The sequence below is a fragment of the Saccopteryx bilineata genome, chromosome 9 (genome assembly GCF_036850765.1).
Source record: "Saccopteryx bilineata isolate mSacBil1 chromosome 9, mSacBil1_pri_phased_curated, whole genome shotgun sequence".
NCBI classification, from domain to species: domain Eukaryota; kingdom Metazoa; phylum Chordata; class Mammalia; order Chiroptera; family Emballonuridae; genus Saccopteryx; species Saccopteryx bilineata.
Genome location: NC_089498.1, coordinates 27,955,928 through 27,969,933, shown reverse-complemented (window position 1 = coordinate 27,969,933; position 14,006 = coordinate 27,955,928). Strand labels below are relative to the sequence as shown.

The 14,006-nt window shown below is 40.2% G+C and overlaps 1 protein-coding gene across 5 annotated transcripts in view; it reads right to left on the bottom strand.

Annotated features, from left to right (window-relative positions):
- Positions 1 to 14,006, bottom strand: part of WWOX (WW domain containing oxidoreductase) — a 1,016,165-nt gene that overhangs the window by 727,837 nt on the left and 274,322 nt on the right. The window lies entirely within an intron of this gene.

Here is a 14,006-nt window from a genome sequence, read left to right as displayed (position 1 = left end):
AAATCATCCTAAGGTACTAATAAGAATTTTATGAAAAAATATATCCAAGGCCACTCAGTGTTTTTATTTGTTTGTTTTTTACAGAGACAGAGCGAGAGTCAGAGAGAGGGATAGATAGGGACAGACAGACAGGAACGGAGAGAGATGAGAAGCATCAATCATCAATTTTTCGTTGGGCACTTTAGTTATTCATTGATTGCTTTCTCATATGTGCCTTGACCGTAGGCCTTCGGCAGACCAAGGAACCCCTTGCTCAAGCCAGCGACCTTGGGTCCAAGCTGGTGAGCTTTGCTCAAACCAGATGAGCCCGTGCTCAAGCTGGCAACCTTGGGGGTATCGAACCCGGGTCTCCACATCCCAGTCTGATGCTCTATCCACTGTGCCACTGCCTGGTCAAGCTCAGTGTTTTTAACTGTAACATAAAAACAACAAATTAGTGTTAAACTAAAGCACAATAGGTAAATTGTTAAATAGAATACTATGCAACCATTAAAATGATAACAAATAAATCTATTGAAGTTGCAAAATATTCATGTTAAAAAACAAACTATGTATCATTGTATGATCACACACACACACAGTGGTAATGAAGGATACACAAAAATGTTAACAGTAGTTGTTTATAGAAGTAGATAGAAAATCAATTGTCTTAAATTGTTTTCTTTCTGAGTTTATTCATATTTTCTTTATTTTTCCCATAATTAAAATAAGGTGTCTTTATAATAAGGAAAGAAGCATTCAAATAAATATGCTTTATACAAAAAAATTGGAGGAATTTAGGTAACAAAACAAGAGAAAAAGAGACAAGGGTGAGGCTTTATGGGAATACTAAATTAATAGTTCAAAGATCTGAAATTGTGTCCCAGTTTCAGACAAATGACCAGGTCTTTGAGTTTCTGCATCCCACCTGTAATTCAGGGGCTGGACACTGATGGTGAGGTTTCCTCATGCAACTCAGACCCATGCCAGTGGCTTGCAGGTCATACCTCTATGGAAAGTAAAATAATTTCCTATACATTTAATCTTAAAAATACAATGTTCTTCTCATAAAAACTTTTCATTGTACTATTATCTTTTGTAACAATCTGATTTTGTTTAAACTCCTACAAGACTATAGCCAAAGAGTCATGAGATTTTTAAAAACAGTGTTATGCAATAAAGGGAAGCAGAAAGGAAAGTCTTTCTAAAAAGTAAAACAATCTGTTATCTAAAGAAAGGAAAAAGGAGCAATGACAAATTTGTGCAATGCTATAAAGGATCCGTATTTTTATATACAAAAAATATTTGCAAATCAATAAGAAAAACTTCTGAGTCCTACAGACATATGGACAATGACACTTTAAAAATTTATAAAGCCAGATTACAAAATAACCAGTACAAGATTCAACATATTGAACTCTACTAACAGCAAAAATTTAAATAACATATTTTCTACCTGTTAAATTAGCAGTTTTTATATTATTATTATATTTTTATCTTATATAAAGCTGGTGAATATATTCCTGAATCCTGTATATTAGGTTGGAAATATATATTATGAAAATTAGAAAAATTCACATTATTTCATCCAGTAAGCCTGTCTCCAAGTACTGGGGTTCAAGGGCGGCAGTGCTGAGACAGCAGTTCACACCTCAAGGGAGAAATATTTAATCATTAATAATTTTTAGGATCACTACTGTATGATCACAATAAAATGCACAGCAACCTTTAGTCAGTTTTACTATTGGTTTTAAATTCTCTACAAACAATGCTCCCTCATTTTGCCTACAGATGGGGCAGACCACTCCCACCACCCCTTTCAACACCATTGATTGGCCACTGCTTCTGTAGGGAATTAAATGATGGACCCTAAAAGGTATGTCCACTAGGAACCCATAAATGTGTTATTTGGAAAAAGGATCTTGGAAATGTTATTAAATTCAAATCTTGAGATGAGGTCATCCTGGATTAAGGTGGAACTAACCAATGACAAGGATCCTTACAAAAGAAGAGAAAGGCAGAAGACACCTAGAGAAAGAGATGGGAAGACGAGGCAGAGACTAGAGTGTTGTCCCTAAACAGTCCAAGGAAGAGACTAGAGTGTTGTCCCTTGGCAGTCCAAGGAATGCCAAGGACTGCCCACCAGCACCAGAAGCTAGCAGCGAGGCACTGAATGGATTCTCCCTCAGGGCCTCTAGAAGGAGCCAGCCCTGCCCACACTTTGATTCTGCCCCTTCAGTCTCCTGAACGAGGCTAAAGTTCTGTCATTTTAAGTCATCACAATCCTGGTCTGTTACAGCAGCTCTAGGAAAATGAGACAAGTTCCTAAGATTCTTAGGAAATATTCAAAATTTATATAAAAGTTGACTCACAAGGATAAGTAATAATTATAAGTGAGCTAGAATTATAAAACTTAAAATTCAAACAGCAGTAGAATAATGAGCCAAGCCCCAGTATCCTGCAAGGTAACCTGCCAGGTTAAATCGTGATTACTTCCTCTGTCTCTACCCTTCCCTTTTATCCACAAGAGAAAATAAAAACTCTTCAAAGTTGTTTTTTCAGCGGTTCCCTGTCTTTAAGACAGGCTTCTGCATTTGGAATTTTGGCATCATAACCACTTGATAACACCTTTATCCTTGCCTGCACATTTTGTCAAGAAAATGCAAACTGTATCAAGCAGGAAACTTGCTTACCAAAGGCTTCGGCCTGGAGGCAGAGCCCACAGAGGACCTGGGTAACCCTTTCCTGTTTCACCAAATTTTATTCCTCTTCATTAATGTTAATTGCATGACACCAGAGGCAAAATATGTACCCTGTACCTAAAACCTGTCACCTCCATTAATTAAAAACAGGCTTATGAAATATGAAACTATAAAGTGCTAGACTTTTTTTTTAATTGTAAAGACACTTAATTGGCTTGCAAAAAAGGAAAAGTATTCTGTTAGCCTCACTTTAATGAGGTTTTTATTATTCAAATAGCACATTTTGCTCCGTTTTGACTAAAAGCCATTGCAATTCAAAAGGCTCTGAGATGATGAATATTTACAAAATATCAAAAGGAAAGTTCAAACTATAAAGACAGATGGAAACAAAAATAGTATCATTTGGATTCCAGAGTTGATGCTATCAGTCAGTTCTTTCAGGGACAGATTTTTTGTTTTCTTCTTTCGTAGATTCTGGTCTGTGAGGAGTCCAGCAAACCCATTCCTACCTGCTGGGAGCACTCTGTTCTCCTGGAAATAGTCCTGACTGTTGGCCATCATCCTATCTGAGAAGTCTTGTCCCACACCCAGGGTTCTCTCCAAAAAAAAGAGAACCAGATCTATGGTATAATTCTTTCTTCTGGGATCCCTACAGGATCAGGCTGAAATGAGTTTCCAGTTGAATGTGACTTGTGTCCCTCCTCCCCTTTCTTTGAGAACATCTCCCCCACTCAATCACAGAAGCAAACATTCCATCCCAAGCTTAATCTCCAGGAAACCCCAGCTGAGACAAACACGGTTAGTCCATGTTTCTTATGCTCATGTGTTTACTACGATCACTGCAATAGTCCACAACTGGCCTTGTCACCTCTGCTTTCTCCTTTACCCTTTATTTGACTCATCCACTGGGGCAAAGCCAAAAGTATTCTAAGAGAATAACGGAAATATTGACAAAGACATTTTTTTTTTAGATTTCTAAAACAAAATTCCAAATAACCAGTACAAGATTCGACATGTTAAACTCCACTTCTATTAAAAATTAAAATAAGATGACTTTGATCCATTATATTAGTGAGTCTATTCATACTATTATGATATTTTAATTAGGTTATATAATGCTGATTGGGATATATATCCCTACTCCCTGGATACCTGTTGTTTTAAGCCAATACCTTTGTGGTAATTTATTACAACAGCAAGAGAAAACTAATAGAGTGAGGTAAAAAATGTTGGCTGTTTTAAGTCACTCAGTTTGGGGGATAATTTCACAGCAACAGATAACTAACACAGGCATCTTACTAGGTGAAAGGAGCCAATCTCAAAAGACCTTCATACAGAATACTTCCATTTATATAACATTCTGGAAAAGGCAAAATTGGAGGGATGGGAAAAAAATCAATGGTTGTCAGGGGCTTGGTGTAAGAGACAGGAATGACTACAAACGGGTACAGGGGAAATTTGGGGTGAGTGATGGAACTTTCAATATGGTGACTATCGTGCCTCCATGACTGTGTGGCACAACTCAGAACTATACAATAAAAGTGGTAAATGTCTCTATATGTAAAATGCTCCTTAATTTTAAAAACAGAGAAGAACAACAGTGCTTTGTGTGTCTCTGACAAGCTGACCACATCCCCAGCATGAGTCATTTGTGTGTCTGTATCAACTGCAACCAGCAGGACAACACTACGTGGGCCTCATTCGTCTCCACAATGCGGGAGTGACTTCCAGGGCACCTCGCAACACACCTGATACGTGATTAATGCAAAACTGCTGAATTAACTTAAGTAAAATATGTGTGGACTATTTACGACGTGCCTCGCTCTGAGTTCCAGGAGAGCAACTGAGAAGAAAGAAAATTTAACAAATCTACTTGCAGGGAAAACAGGTAAACATAACACTGTAGATTAGAGAACATCTGGCCATGTCTACAGGACTCGTGCTGACTGGCCCTCGGCCTCTCAAGAGCTAGCTCAAGTCCCACATCTGTGGAATCCCCCTGGACCGCCCCAACCAGAGAATGGCTCCATATCTGAATTTGTAAAACTTTTTAGTATCTGTACAGATCCTTAAGCAACTACTGGAGCTAGTCTAGGAAAAGGTTCCCTGAATGTTCTGATTGATCACAAAAGTCCTTTGTTATATGACTTTCTGTTCTACATAGAGCTGTTGGAACAGCAGAGGTAGAGTCCTGAAGTTTTGTCATCATATAAAACGGGCCATGAGACTCTGATCAGAGTGAACGTTCAATACAAAAGCCTATAAAATATGAACTGAGAAAGGTCTATAATTTTTCCTGCATGGGTCATTTATATGTTTTTAGTCTAAAAAAAACATTGTTGATAGGTCTTGACATGTCAATAGTCTATGTTAATCATCACAACCCATAAGGTAGACAATATTATCACCATTTTACAGATGAGAAAATGAAGTTTCAAAAAGGTTTCTTACCAGTAACTAAAGGAGCCAGAATTCAAATCCAGGGATATCTGCCACTGAAATCTTCTCTTAGTCATGAAAATACATAGTCTTTAGAACAAGACAATAGGAATGCACACTCCTGCAGGCCCAGGCATTGAACACAGATAGCGGTGTATCTGGCGCGCGCCCCCCCCCCCCGCCCCGCCCAGAGTTGTTCCATGCACACCCTGTGCAGCTGTGAGCAGCAGGGCCATGATGTGACCAAGCAATCAGGATGGGATAAAATACTTGATCTTCAGCCTATCTCCAAACTGACTCTCATCCATGGCGATGATAAAAATAGAGATTTCTGGACACTGTAGAATCTCATGACACTTCTGTCACATTTCTTTTGGATCCCAGCTCAAACACTGACACAATGCCTCCTGTCCTCCTCTGGTTTTCCACTTAGATGGATCTAACAGGATCCCTCAGTCTGTCCCACCTACCCATTCTCCATGTCACAACCCTCTCCATCTCCCGAGAGTTACTCAGAAGACACTTCCTGCTTCAAAGAATCCTTGCTCTTCATCTGAAAAATAAGCAATAGTTCCCTCTTCTGACGTTACTAAACACTTTCCCTAGACCTTTTACAAGGTTGATGCTAGTGTGATTGACAGAAAGACAGACATAACCAAAGATCCTTTGACTTGCTACTGATAGACATCTGTGTGGGCAACAGACTCAACTGTTTCTCAAAGTGTCCTGACCTTTGAGTCCCTACCAATACAACAAGCTACTAGTGATACCAGCCCAATCGGCAGGGCAGAGGGATGCCAGGATTCCATCAGAATCCTCCACAGACACGTCCGCTGCCATTCTCAACCCTGCCGACTGTTCTGAACTCGCATCAGTATCTGGCAACTACCCACCTCCAGCATGCCCGAGTGTTTATTGAACACCAACTTCAGAGGTGTAGCATCTCCCAGAAGATGTGGCCTTCAATTCTGTCTGGGGTTTGTCCATTCATACATTATTTAACACTTTCTATCACGTGCTACATGTACAAATGTTGTCTCTGCCAGTATACAACAATCAATGGACATGAGGAGAGAGGTCTTTGTTTTCCCAAGGTCCTGCATGTAGCGAGAAGCCTTTTGTATGTACCTGAATGGATACCTCTAAATTAATGCTATTTTCCCAATGACATTTGGCCTGGAGGCCATTTCATAGCCATGCTTTACAATATATTATTCCCTAAAAAAAAAATGATATAAGGAAGAGGGAAAAAGCTAGCTTGTTTCTAGCTGATCAATAAAGACAGAGGTATTTGTGCTTTGCAGATAAGACCAGCCCACTATGAATCAAGAAGCCTATGAATCAGATATAAAATTTCACACCTATGGATGTGAGGGTGACCTGGCTGCGACATCTGTCACCCCATTGATCACTAGGGTTGATTCGGCTGATCTGGCTGGCTAGGCGGGTGTCCCCTTCCTCCCTCACCACTCCATGTGCATCCCTCCCGAAGCTGGGCCACTCAGTTGAAGAGGACGACCTTCCTCGCTAGAGGAGAGGAGACCGTTCTTCAGTCAAGGGTAGACAAGTAGCTGCACTCCCCTGCTAGAACTCCAAACAAGTCTCAAAATTTCACACCTGGGAACTTAGAAGTGCACTTTAAAAGAGTCTGTGAGGAGCAGTAGCAACCATCATGGCATTGAGTTACAGTGAGGATTTGTAAATTGAAATGTAACATGGCGCCCCCCCCCCCCCCCCAAGAAACACCAAGGCAGACTTTCAGAGGTTAAATAAACACCCTGAGGAATGTTAACACAATTGTGGCTCTTGGGAATTTCATTTCAGAAACAGCAAAAGAATGAGCTAAGTGGAATGTTATATAAAGGGAAATACTTTTCAATTCCTCCCTGAAACAGAATGTCACACCATCTGGGGCACTTCTCAAGCGAGTAGCAAGAATTCATACTATTTGGAAATACTCTGAAATTCAATAGAAAGGGCCTTAAGGACCCCAAATCCCCAAAGCAAACTGTTTCTCAGTTTTACCTGCTGTTCAGCTGTCCTTTTTCTCCCAGAAAAGGAAGGAGGAAAATATTATAGAATTCCAAGGTGGATTCGGCTGAAATAACTCGGAGCAGGTTTATTTTGAGCTCATCGATGGCAGGATAAAACTTAACACAACAGTTCTCTTCTACAGCAACCTCAAGCCCAGGGACGTGTCTCCACACTCCAGGCACCCACCAAAACCATGACCCCAATGCCCAAAATGCAGGGTCCATGCCACTAGTAAACCTCAAGATGATTTTAGGTGGTATATAGGCAAACTTTTTAAAGACGGCTTATTTGCTGGAATGTACTAGGGAAAAAAATATGTAACTAGCCTCTTAAACTCACAATGATAATAATGATCAAAGAGAATGGTAAGACCCACCCTGTTTGACAGCTGTGAGAACTGAGTAACAGTGAGAGTGCCCAGCCCTGGCTGTGACAACGATGGAACCCACAACAGACCAGGTTCCTCTTCCCAGCTGCCTATTTCCTGGAGCCAGAGCTACACTTCAGAAGATGATATCCAGCCGTAATTCAGAGATATAAAATATGTATATAATTTCCTTCTGCATTTATAAAGTACCTATCGATGGTTTCCCATGCTGTTACTCAATATCTCCGAGAGAGAAGATCCTGAATAAATATGCAAGGGAATAAAGCAAATAGCACGAGAGAAACATGAACACGTGAAACCGACCTCAGCTTAGGCGGCCAGTGACCACCCAGCTGTGTTTCTAAATTGTAACAGATCCACAGGGCCGGCATATTTTGAGAATGTGAGGGACACCATCAAGTATTAAAATAATAATTAACCCAGAGTGTATTCTGCTGTCAAGATAACCCAGCCACATTTTTTTTTAAGTTGGAAGAGAGAAAATAATCCGAACCAATCAGCAGGAATAGAGCAGAGCAACGGCGGTATCCCCTGGAGACCACCAAGAATTTTTCATTTCATGCACCATTTGCAACTTCTTATAGTGAATTCCAGAACATCAGTACATACACTTAACAGAAAATGGAAACACTCTTGTTTTTGTTATTTCCTTAAATTTTTGCCTCATGTCCATTATCTCTATTATACGTTTCCATTCCATCATATGCAGTCCCGGCAGTGAAATCTCAACCTCATTGATTCTGCATGTGAGCAAATGTATAATAGGAATGCACCCACATCATGCTCTTCCAAGAGGGCTTTCTAGGAAAATGCATCAATTTGATAATTATGCCACCAACAGCACTTAATCTGATGACGTGGTATCTGAGATGCAGGTCTGATTCTTTGGTGTTACAATTCCAGTTGTTCCTGTTTTTTTTTTCTCCTGCCTTTTGTATTTGGGATTCTATTGCCCTGTGTTCTGGGAATTATTTAATACAGTAGACAATCAATGATAATAAGTATAGTAACTATGGGAGGGTGGGGAGAGTAAGAATAAATAACTTCAACAACGCTTATAACCCAGTCACCTCACTTGAACATAGCTCCCAGAGATTGAGAAAATGCAAATTAACCAACATCTCTCCGGGCAAACGCCCATTTGTTTATCTGACAAATGAATCACGGTTATGTCCTGAGAACATTCACTGGTATAGGAAAGAAGTCTGGGGAGGCCAAATGGGAGTCTGGTGAACTCCACAAGGGAACTCAGAGAATGTGAACACCGTTCATGTAAATGAAAGAAGGGAAGAAGCTGGCAGGGTGGGGAGGGTTGGGGCTGGCCTGAGTGAGAGCGGAGTTGGAATGTGAGTTTGCTATGACCCTCAGTTTCCCCATACACAGGTAGAGTAAATCATAACCACGGACTAGAAACCTCTGAAGGACAGTCACTCCTGTGCTCCCACACTTAGTTAGCACTGTGCCTGACATACAATAAAGTTGTTGAATTACTGAGTTCCTGAAAATAAAGTATCGCTGTGCAAGTGCTCTGTATCTTTGTTCACACCTATTAAGTTCACTGTCACTTGGTTTTTAAAGCACTGCATGCAAGCAGTCAGTACTTTTTTTATATCCATGATCTCTATGTCACCACTATTGTCCACGATACAGTCATTTCTACATTGCCTGACTAATTTTTGTCAGATTGAAGGATCACCTGTATTTAATTTTTGAAAAATGCACTGGGAACCTACTCATCTGTTTTTCTCACCCCCATCCTTTGCACAAACATCCACTAAGTGGGGTAGCTGCTAGGGGTTTGAGGTTTTAAAAATTAACAAGTGTTACAATAAATAGGATATTTGCCTGTGAACATCATAAGTGCGAAGGGTGGTATGTGAACTCTGGGGAACCGAGTTCAATGGCTCATAGAGCTGGTGTAGTTAGGCTGCCCAGCAGTGGGAGTAATTAAATGAACAGTCCGTGTGGCCTCTTATGAAACATGTCCCTTCCTAAAAAACTGGATTTATCTGGGAAACTCCAGTGAAGGACTAGTCCTTCACTAGTCTGGCAGTGAGTTCCTTGGCTATGCCTACCAAGAACACATTACAACCAAGAACACATTACGACCAAGGACACATTATGAAAAGAACACTCTGACGACTGAAAATGCTGCCTTCTCTGAGGAGGATGTCCTTGTGGGAAGGACCTATGTCCACAGCATGCAGTGTCCAGTACAGGGTCTTGTGCACAAGGGATTCCTGGCATTTGTTGATAGCACTTCTATCATACCTTGTTAAAATAATACCTTGGCATCCTCTCTAAGTGAAATGCATCCGTGAAAGCATTTTGCTTGGTTGGTAAGTGGGGAAAATAAAGGCAATGAAGAAATAACTAGCCTTTCCAGAAACACATTAGCATGCCTTCAAATTAAAAGTCTATTTTGTGGACATAAAGCAATATCAAGCATTACAAGACATTATTTACGAACTTCTGCAATCCCGATGCATAAATTCCACTGAAAGGATCATGGGAACATTTACTCTTTATATATATATTTGTAGAATGGCTGTAAGAACCAGATGATGATTTCATTACTGTTCTGTAAAGAGAGTTTATTTAAAACATGCCTCACACAATTACAAGGAAGGGAGGGGGTTTTAATGTTAGGTGGTAGAGGTGAGCTTACAGGAACTATAGGAAAAAAATTAGTTAGGCAATGCTCATGGTCAAGTCACTGGAACAATAAAACATCTCATCCATTTTGTACATTTCCTTGCCTAGAGATATATGGAGCTGTAACAGAGTTCAGAAAGCCCCTGACAGCCGTGCTGCCATTCAGACCTGAAAGATTCCATGTTATGATAAAAATTAATGTGTTCTGACATCCTCTGGGACTCCCAGGGCCCTGGGAATAGCTAATGAAGAAATACAACCTCGCAAGAGAACAGCACGCAGCTCTGGAGTCAAGTATTAATTCATATGTGGTAGCAGTGTGGCCCCTCTGTCATCAGCTATAAAGCAACCAGACCCCAGTGTCAGAGGCAACCAGCACTGACTGGTGAGAATTATTTCCTGGGTCAGAGAAGGTCAAAAATAAGCAAAATGCTTTACAAAATAATTGAGCCCAAGTTGGATTCCTTCTGTCACTTTGTGCTAATGCTCTCTTCTAAAACCCAATAGGGGTCACTGAACATCTTGGTCTCTCCTAGGCTATGATCATAGACTTGAAAACTTCTCTCCCGGACACATGCTTCTTCAGTGATTAGACCACTGGGCATGTCCCTATGGACCCTCCTTCAAGAGGAGATCAGAAAAGCATGCTGATTCGCAAAGAGATGTTTCACTGCTCCCACTAACCTACCTCCCAACACCTTTCACCCCCTTAAGTATCATGATGTCTTCCAAGAGGGAAACACAGTAAGAATGACATTCACAGCAGAATTATTTAAAGTAGCTGAAGAGTGGAAATAGCCTAACTGTCCATCAACTGCTAAACTGCTAAACAGAATGTGGTCTTTCCATATAATGGCATATACTCAGCACTATAGAGCAATGAAGCTATGACATACACTACAACATGGATGAACCTTGAAAACACTGTTAAGTAACAGAAGCCAGAAAAGTCAACATATTGATTGTACAGTTCCATTTATATGAAATGATCAGGATAGGCCAGTCTGTAGAGAGAGAAATTAGTGGTTGCCTAGGGCTAGAGGGGGTGGGGAGGAAGCTAGGGCATGGCTGCTAATGGGTCCAGGGGTGAAGTTTTTTCTCAGAGCAATGGGAATGTTCTAGAATTAGTGGAGATAGTTCTACAATTCTGTGACTATACTAAAAACCACTGAATTATAAGCTTAAAAGTGATGAATTTATAGTATATAAATTGTAGCTCAATGAAAAAGATCCCTGGGCTCTGAGGAGCCTACCTTGAAACCCTCAGAATGAGGTCAGTGGCCCCGGCTGGGCTCCATGGCCTTCACTGGAACAGTGGTGGCTGGCTGCGCCCCAGGCCCCGTCTGCCTTACCTTAGCCTCCCACCACGATCGGAAACTGAGACTCAAGTATGATATAGTGAATTCAGAAAAAAATAAGGTTTTATTATTTTTTTTTTGGACAATTGACAGTTTATACAAACCTACATGGTTTTAGTCTGGGTGACATTGTTTCAGCCTATTATTAGAATTTCACCATGCCAAGCTGAATTTATTTTCAACATCTGAATTTTAGACAGTGTGTGAAAGATTAAGTTGAATTCTTTTTAAATGTGTTTCTTTCTTTGACATATTATTCACTATATTTTCTACAACCTTATGATACTACTTTGCTAATTTAACATCACTAGTAAGTGATTGTAAAAAAAGTAGAGGAAAATCTATTATAAAATTTTTTTCAAAAATATTTGAAATATCTATTTATAAACATACATATTTAATGCCCTTCCCATAAATGTCTATCATTCTGTTGAAAGCAGTAAAACAGGAGGTGATAGCCTAAACTGTGAACAGTGGTGTTAATTGAGGGGTAGTAATGGTGATGCATGGATATGAATTTATGATATCTTGGATTTGTTTTAAAATAATCCATCAAAAGAGTGGCTATAGATTGAATAAGATCGGCCATGTGTTGATAATTATGGAAGCCAGGTGAAGGGCATGGGACGGTCCACTCACTATACTTATTCTCTTTCTTGCGCGTATTTGAAAATCCTGGCAATAAAAAATTTCAAGAAATAAAAACAAACTAATAGAGGACCAGAAAATTGGTCAATTTTCATATTTATGCTGCCCCATATTTTTTCAAATATTCTACAATGGGTATGTGCCATTTTTGTGGTCACATAAATTTGTGTAAAATGGCATTACTTATACTACATAGAACCAAAACAAATATCAAAATAAGTAGGTTTAACATTTGCCTAAAAATTCATAAAGGCACGTAAACCATCTAAACAAAATAGAGTTAGACACGTGTGGTAACATGAAAAACTTCCCCAAGGAGACATGCACAACATAAAAGGCAGGAGGAGAAGCCACAGCTGGCTGCCTGCCCATGCAGGTACTACACAGCAAACTCACCCTTAACAATGAAGTGGAGAAAAGGCTGCAAATAAAACAGAAAAGGGTCTGATATAAAATCCCACCAAGCTTGGAAACCCTCCCCCCGGAAGGGAAAGAAGAAAGATCAGCTTGGTCCAAGACACCAGAGGGTCCAACAAGGCTGGGAAGCTCTAGATTGAAATCTATTTTGGTATCAGGGTCTTAAAGGCCATAGCTACCTCTTGTCTAAAATCAATGTGAAGCCTTCCCTCTAATAGAGCGGCCAGACCTGCTCTATGTGTCAGAGCTGAGTCAGAGGAAGTTCCGGAAAAGTCAGCCGAGTTACACGCTGGAGCTGAGCTTCTACTACCAAAAAGAACCAAGTAGGAGCCTAGGGCACCACCACCCAAGACAAAGACTGTCCTAGGAAATGATGGTAGATGAAACGAGTTGAATGACCGCCAGTTCCTCCTAACTCCCAGTCCAGTGCTCTGCCCCACCACCTCACTACCGGGGCCCCTGAGCACCCCGTACTTCCTCACCAAGGAAAGAAAACCTAAGATTCCTCCTCAGCCCTACCAGGAGGTGGTTTCTCATGGCCATGGCTGAAACGGCCTCACATGATTTTAAAAGCAACTGAAAAAGCACTTCAGTGACTAATATATATAACACAATCTTGCACTTTGTAATAAACATTTGACTTTAATTAACAAATGCAAGTTTTACAAATCATATTTCAGATCTTAATAGTTTTGCCTAGTGTTTTATGAAGAGATAAGAAAAAGTTACATAAGGATGATCAGTATTAAGAGATATCCGGCCTGACCAGGCGGTGACTCAGTGGATAGAGCATCGGACTGAGATGCGAAAGACCCAGGTTCGAGACCCCGAGGTCGCCAGCTTGAGCACGGGCTCATCTGCTTTGAGCAAAGCTCACCAGCTTGGACCCAAGGTCGCTGGCTTGAGCAAGGGGTTACTCGGTCTGCTGAAGGCCCACAGTCAAGACACATATGAGAAAGCAATCAATGAACAACTAAGGTGTCACAATGAAAAACTGATGATTGATGGTTCTCATCTCTCTCCATTCCTGTCTGTCCCTATCTATCCCTCTCTCTGAATCTCTCTCTGTCTCTGTAAAAAAAAAAAAAAAAAAAAAAAAAAGAGAGAGAGAGAGAGAGATATCTGTATGTTTTGACCCAGGAACTCCTCTTATAGAAAATGATCTCAAAAAAACAAGAGGTCCAAAAATAACATGATCATCGTGTAACAAAAAAATTAGAGCCTGGCATCCAAAAATTTTAGCTATATGCAATGGATCACGGTAAAGTCCTTAACATTCAAATTAGAAAAATCGATTTAATAACATGATAAAGTACCCATGCACAACTTAGTATGAAGAAAAATATGTATGGTTTAATATAAGATAATATATGTAACATAACCACT